We start from the raw sequence: 8001 nt of genomic DNA on the forward strand, positions 1-8001 counted from the left end.
CTCTTGCTCTGGCCCTGGCTCGCTCCAGGCTCTGCTCACTCTGGCCTGTCTTCAGACACCCCATATGAGGGTATCATATCTCATTATGGATGGTTGTGAGCCACCATGTGGATGCTGGCATCTAAACTCATGACCTCTGGAAGAGCAGTCAGTGCTCTTAACCACTGAGCCATCTCATCAGCCTTCAACTTTCTTATGTATGGTTTTTTTTTGTGTGTACCTATTAAATTTCATGGCTTCATTGACTGATGAGAGGATAAAGACATGAAGTTGAACCATACCAGACTAAAGAATCCATGGGCAGGAACCAGTATTCCAGTTTGGATTGGCTATTTATTCTGGCTTTTTTTGGTGGATTAGAGTGACTAGTACCTGTCAATGGTCCAATAGTTAAAGTAGTTTCAGATGATCCATAGAGGTCAGATGAGGTCTTACTTGGAAAGTTAAGAAGAAATGTTTCTGTAGAAGACTGATGTTTTGTTACTAGAGCCAAAAGTGATCATTGTCAGTCTCACAATGAATAAAATTAATAAACCAAAATTACAGATTGGAACTTGGAGAAAAAACAAAGCTGAGAGAACCCAAAGGTCACACAGTGACATTATACTCTCTGTTAAATTGAAAGCTTATTGACATAATTTCTAAAAGCATTTTTTATTAATATACGTGATGATTAATCTTGATTTCTAACTCAGTTGAATTGATAGATGCCTAAGAAAGCAGTCAGCATGCTGCTGGGTGTGTTTCTAGAGAGGTATTACCAAAGGGGGCAAACTGCCTGGGTGGAGTGAGGAGAGGGAAGGAAAAAGTCAGGGAGTACAGGCCTCCCTCTCCCTGCTTCCTGTCAATCACAAGATGGAGTGCCTGCTCCTCTCAATACTCTCTCAGCACAATGTTTTGCCTTCCCACCACCTGGAATCAACTGGACCAAGCATTGTGACAAAAAATCTTCTGGACATGTGGGCTGAAATAAATCCTTCTCCCTTAAGTTGTTTGTGTCAGATGTTTTGTAACATTGATGAAAAGTTTAATGCAGTATATATGAATTATGAAACAGTGGGTTTTGTTGCTATTTTCATATGTGTAATTATTATTACACTTGATCATATAGATCATATGTATTCTTTGATCATACAGAGGCCCTTACCTCCCTTATTGCCCCTTTCTTCCTGCAACCCTTTAATTTCCCTAATAGGCCTCATATATTCATGCCTCCCTTGCTTGCACAAAAGCATGAAATTATAATATTTGTCTGCAAGTCTGGATTATTTTGCTGTTAATGTTTTGTTTCATTTACTTTCTTACAGTGGAAATGGTTTTGTTCTCCTTTATGTCTGAATAATTCTCCATTGCTCCCATTAGACATTCATTGTTAATAGAAACTTAGTTGTTGTCTTTTTTTTTCTTTTAACTTGGCCACATGATAGTGCCACGACAAACATGGGAATGCAGGACACTCAGCGGAGTGATATAGCTGGTCATACAGTAGTACTGTTTTTAGATTTAGAAGAAACCTTCATACCAATTTCCATAGAGATGGGACTAAATTACATTCCCACTAACTACAAGCAAGACTGGTGTATAGACAGTGTTCATGTGGTATCTGCAAAGATAGGTCAGTTCTAAATAAGTATAGAAAAAGGATTAAGGAACAATGCAAATGTTTTTTGCCTTCTTATCAATAGCTTTAAATGAAAAATTGTACAAAGCAAACCAGTGACTCTAGATCATCACACTTGTCCTATTTATTTTTCTTATGTAGCTTCCCCCTCCTCCCCTCATTCTCTCCCTTCTACCTTCCCTCCCCACCTTTACTTCTCCTTCTGCTCCCTCCCTCCCTCCCTCCCTCCCTCTCTCCCTCCCTCTCTCCTTCCTTCCCTCCCTCTCTCCCTTCCTCCCTCCCTCTCTCTTACCTCCCCCTCTCTCCTTTCTTCCATCTCTCTTAGAAAGGCTCTCATACAGCACAGGCAAGTCTCAATGTTACTATGTAGTCAGACCAACCTTGAGCTCTTCCCCCTTGTGAGGTTCTAGAGTTATAGACAAGCACTGGCAAGATCAGTTTGATGTGGTTCTCTTGAGTATAATCTTCCTAGTGTAAAGGCCAGAAGGTGTATTTAAAATAAAAGTGCACATTCACTCAGAAATTTATGCAGCCTCTCATTTCATGTGCGTTCAGGATTTTTGTCTATGCTTGTTCATTTCATTATTGTCTGCCTCCAACGACCATGCATGTGTGACAGACTACTTTGTATCATGAGTTTCTCTACACTGTCAGAGACACTTTAGATAAAGTCACAAACAAGTCTTCATTTGTTCCAGTCAGTGGAATCCAGTTGAGTCAGTGGAATCTACTATCTTTATGGGTGGAAGCAGAATAAGACACACAATTTTGTGATTGAGAAAGAATATTTTATATTCCACCAAAGCTGGAGGTTTGGATATTGTATCATTCTGTGATGGTAGCTTTATCCCTAGTCATGTGTCTAAGTATGAGTAGAAATCTTTTCATCTCTTCTTTTCCTTTTCCCTTCTCCCTTGTTGACTATATATTTATCATCTCCTGCCTCCCTACTCCCTCCCTCCCGCCCTCCCTCCCTCCCACCCACCCACCCCCCCCCCCTCTGTCCTTCCCCCTTCCCTCCCTCCCTCCTTCCCCCTTCCCTCCCTTCTTCCCCCTCCCTCCTTCCCTCCTTCCCCCCTCCCTCCCTTCTTCCCCTTCCCTCCCTCCCTCTTCCCTACTACCCCTCCTCTTAGAAGATGTATCATTGTTCTCAGAATAGCAATCAGCATTTAACTGCCTGAAGAGATTGCTCACATTCACTGTGATCTTCAGAACCTGAAATCTTCCATGACAGGGCTTAGGGAATAGGGTTGATCAATAATATGAGTGGGGGAAAGATTGATGCAAGGACAAAATGGGCAGAAGGATCAGAAGTCTTTCAATGTACTCAGTTATTGGCATCAAGGAAGGTCTTCATGTAAGTAAGAGGCAGGGATCTGTAGGTTGGACGTTTGACTTGTGGGAGGGGGCAGGACTCTTTTCTAGGGAAAAAGATGAGATAGCCACAGCAGCCTCTTTATTTGAACCCTGTCCCAGTTTGGTCTGTAACTCTGGATATCCATGTTTCAGCTCTGTTGTATTGAAACTTCACTACTGTAGAAACTTTCATGGTGTTCTTCACCTCTGCATGTCCAGATTTAACTATTGCTTGGCACAGATATTCAGAAAACATCTGCTGAAAGTGAGCTGGCATCTGTGATATCTCTAAACTCCATACTCACTCCATTCTCCAATTATCCTAAGTATTGCCTATCATTCAATCCCAGTAACAGGATTTTGGGGAGCCGCTGGTCGATATTTGTTGCATTGGTATCAAGTGTGGTCTAATATTCCCTGATTTGACCCATCCTGCTTTTCTCCCAAACTCAGGGTCCTTGTAAATATTACAAATGTAATGAATCAAGACACAAAGCGAAATGCAAACTCCTTGTAGTATGGATTTGTGAAAAAAGCTCTTGCAGGCCTTACTACTATAGTTAGGGAAAGGAGTGTTGGGTTTTCTGAGCTGCGTAAACCACTGTGAACGATCTTTCTGATTAACACAGTTTACATAGTCTGAAAATATTTATGGAGACTTCTCACAAGTGCAGTATTTTGGTTGTTAGTGTTTCTGTGGTTTCTGATGATTCTACTTAGGCACCTCAACTTGGTGCACAAGTGTAAATAGCATCCCTAAGCAACAGTAGTTACCTTTTACTGCATGCATCTTAGAGGTAGATAATGTGTTGGGCATTTATTCAAATCACCTCCCCCAATCTTCATAAAATTTCTGTTTAATACTGCTAACTCCATTTTGTAGATGAATAAATGAGACTCAAGAACATAAAATTGGTGCTCCCAACTTGTGTTTTCACTGTTCAGTTTAGCTGTATACCAGATACCATGCTGTCCTGTGGATAAGCAAAAGTAGGTTAGAGTGTGGATTTTTATGACCCTCATGGGATAACTGAGAAGACGGACTTTGCATTTATGAACCTATTATAAATATAATAGAAGACATGATGTAATGCAGTTCCCAAATGAAAGTGGTACAAAACAGTTAGTTCTCAGAATACGGTCTGCAGCCTAGCACTATCAACATCCTTTGGGAGCTTGTTAGATATGCAAATCCACTGTCTCTACTCCACGCTGATTGAATCAAATACTCCCCCAGGGGTAGGGTCCAGTGCTGTATAACTTACCTCCAGGAATTGCTAACACACACTAAGGTGAGGGGACTACTGGTAGATGTGTGGCCTAAGGGTCTATTATTAATTTGCTAGGCTGCTATAACAACGGACCACATGGTGAGAGATCTGAAGCAACAGAAATCCAGTCTCTCTGAGTCAAGGAGGTCAGATGTTTGAGATCAAGGTGTTAGGAGGGTTTATTCTTTCTGGTGTGTTCAAGGAGAAACTGTTCTAACAGCTCCTTCTTGGCTTCCATGATTCCTGGTCATCTCTTGTACTTAACAGGTATATAGAGCTGCATCAGTGCCGTCACTGTCTCCATCTCCATATGCATTTCTTTGTGACTGTTGTTTCTTTAATTTAAGCAATATTTTATTAATTCTTTGAGAATTTTATAGTATGTGCTTTGGTCATTTTCTTGTACACTCTCCCTTAAATACCCAGATGCACCTGACTTCTCTACCCCCAAATTTCATGTCTTCTGTCTTAAAACAAAAACCTCATGACTTCAATTTGTGCTGCCCATGTACTTTGGGGTGTGGGGCCATCCACTGTAGCATGATCAACTTGCCGGGGGTAATACTGTTAAGAAAGATTGAGCCTTCCCCAACACCCCAAAAAGCAGTGGCTTCCAATGGCTCATCAGTTAGGGGTGGTGGGTCTTAAGTTCTTTCTTGGACCCTGCGTAAGAATGTTGAGTGACTTGATCTTGAAGAGAGAGGTCTTGTGAAGGCTACCACTGCTGCAATGAGTTCATGAATCCAGAAGTTTTGCTATGTCTAAAAGACACTGTTTTGTTCTGGTTTTCCTTGACGTTTAGCTCTCATCATCTTTCTGTTACTTTTTCCTGTGATGGGAGTATGATATAGATGCCACATTTGTGGCTGTGCACAGTGTTGAAGCTTATTCTCTGTACTTTGGACCAGTTGTGAATTTCTTTTCTGTTTTTCTTTTTGTTTTGTTCTTATTTCTGTCTCACAATGACCAGGTAGCATCTTTCATAGGAAATAAAATCCCAAGCTACAGAAACTTACAGATACAGACAAGATTCTTCCTGAGTGAGGAGAGCATGGGAAGCAAGTCCACAGCCACCAGCAAGTCAGGTCAGCATGGCGGAGGGGAACATGGCCACAGGAGAGAGAGCTCGGCTGCATGGATACATGGTGAGGACCTGGGACACAGCCAGGAGGAGTCCCAGCCTCCTTCCCAGGGCTCCTGGAGAAACACTCAGGCCCAACCATCACCTCTTTTCTGAGGAGAGAAAGTAACAGATTCTTTTGGTCACAGTGACATTTTGGCTTCCTATCCTTAGAAGGACTGGCACAAGTTAATGGGGACAGGAAGATAAGCAGAGTGGCGTTAATCAGCCACTGTGTCCTACACCTGACTGCTTCTTTTTATCCAAATGAAGGAGCAAAATGGTCAGCCACTGCCTTCTCATCTTTATTGTAAAGCCATGGTATTTCTATCAGAGACAAACACAACGCCACAAAGATCACCCTCGTACTGGTTGGAAGACAGTGGCAGAGTGGCAGATTCAGACAAGTCCTTCTGCCCAGAAGCTACTAGGCTGTGTGTACTCAGGACAGTTCAAGATCTGTATAAACCAGTCTGGAGGTCAGCACAGAAAGCAGCTGCTCTTTCCCCTGGGAATGAGCTGGTTTGGGCCTTGGGCCCAGGCGACACCTACCTGTGGTGTGCTGGTCCAGCAGATAGCAGGACCAGAGGTACCCGGTGACTCTCCGCACACACTTTTTTGGGCTCCTTTAGAAAGGCCCAGTGAAGCCAAGAAACACACTTATCTGGTACTATGTGAACCCTGGAGAGAACCACAGGCTCTGGTTAAACCCACAAAGTATCTCCATCTTTCAAAGACCAGCTGTTTCTTCCACAGAAATGAAGGGCTCACTCTTCTGAGGAGACAGACTCTTCACACCAGGAGGGCCTTAGCATCAGAAATAGCCATGGATGGAGGTACGGACTTGAGTCAAACCCTCATCTAACTTTGTCTTGATTCTGAGGCACCCTGGATGACTTCTGTAGAACACCAGTGGGGAAGATACAAAGTTCTCTGAGCCTCATCTTCCCCACAGGTGAGACGGAACAGCGGGGTTTGCACAGAGGAAGAGCAGTCATCGGATGCTCTGATACAGACGCAGGGTTTTCACAGAGGAAGAGCAGTCATCGGATGCTCTGATACAGACAGATGGGAGGACTTCTGGGTCATGAGCACGTTAAATCATAGTGTATTTGTGCAAGACAAGAGAGGAGTTTTAAAACCGTCTCAGCCAACTCAGATCCTAGCAAAGGAAAACAACACTGAGTTTTGAGCCAGTGAGTCTTTGGAGAGATTTTGGTCAGAATTCCATTATTTCTTGAAAATAAATCTGCTAAAATACATCTGTCTGGAGAGGGCATGCCTGTTTGTTACAGACGCTCAGTGCACACCTAGACGGACACTAGGACTGCTTTTCCAGCTGAGTGTCCTTCTGCTCCTTAGCCTTCAGTTCCTCTAGCTTTTTCCCATAGCGACTCAGGAAGTAATCGTCAGGTTCCACCCCAGAGCTCTTCAAAGTTTCCAGAACCTTCTCCAGTCTAGCCACAGACCGGGCTCCGTCAATCTTCCGTGTGCTCAAGTACAGAGTGAATTCCTGGAAACCCAGGAGCTTGCAGGTGTCCACATAGCAAATATTCTGGATGTCCCTGGTTCTATCCAGACGGGGGAAAAACACCAGACCTGACATCTTCTCTAGGTCATGGAGGCTCACCTGGAACTCGGTTAGCTGGGACTGGAACTGAATGGCTTCATTTGGTACCACAAAGACCCCAGTGCCAGCGGCTCCGTAGATTCTGGGCTTCTTCGAGCCAGGATCACCTTGTAAAGGTGTAAGGGGACCGCCACGTTGTCCTCACCGATCACCTGTTAGCTAACTGTTTTCATTCCATCATTTCTAGCATGAGGTAAGGTTAAAGGTCCTGATACTATCCAAACATCTTCAAATCTCTCCGTCAGCTCACGACAATATATTTCTATCCTATTCCAATAGCCGGAATTATTTTCAAAATTCTGAGGCAAGATATTAGAAAGGTAAAAGGTTTCTGCCATGGCTTCACTGGAAAACTTGTTCCTGCCGGGGCCATGTGGCCTCGTGACCAACCACTTCCAACATAGTCTTCATTGAGGGCGCTGAAGGCTGAAGAGACAGTAGGATCCGGCTTGAATTTACAATGCTTTCTGTCCGCGTCACCGATGATCTTGTCCTTGGATATATGTTCCAGAACCCATCTAGGCACCCGTTTTGCCTGATCATAAGACAAGGCATGGTTAGTGTAATGCCTAGTTTCTGTTTCAGTTAAAGGAAATCCAAACTGTTCCAAGACAACTTTTTCCTGCAGATTCGTGCAGCTGCCTCGCCAGCCTTGCGGATCCTGCGTCCTGATGCCGGAGGAACTGCAGCGCCATCAGCCCCGCTCCCACGGTGCCCACTACAGCCCCGGCCAAGAAGCCTTTCAGAAACCTCCGCGAGTCCCTGAGACGGGAAGTGAAGCTGTTTACAGCCATGACTCCCGGGGCACCAGCCCAGTTGTGAATTTCTATGTTAACCACTGTCTACTGCATAAAGGAACCTCCCTGATGAGCTCTGAGAGCTGCAGTAATTTTTGGGTATAGAAATTCTAATATAGAGGGCAGTTTGATAGTATGTCCATTTTGTAGAATAACAGATTCTTATCTGGATTTATAGTACCAGGTGCCAAGCCTGAGGAATAGGC

General features: G+C 43.8%; 1 pseudogene; it reads right to left on the reverse strand.

Moving 5' to 3' along the window:
* Positions 1–6689: 6689 nt before the first annotated feature.
* On the reverse strand, positions 6690–7792 carry LOC114629580 (annotated as a pseudogene).
* Positions 7793–8001: the final 209 nt, after the last annotated feature.

Source organism: Grammomys surdaster, unplaced genomic scaffold, assembly GCF_004785775.1.
Source record: "Grammomys surdaster isolate TR1022 unplaced genomic scaffold, NIH_TR_1.0 313, whole genome shotgun sequence".
NCBI classification, from domain to species: Eukaryota; Metazoa; Chordata; class Mammalia; order Rodentia; family Muridae; genus Grammomys; species Grammomys surdaster.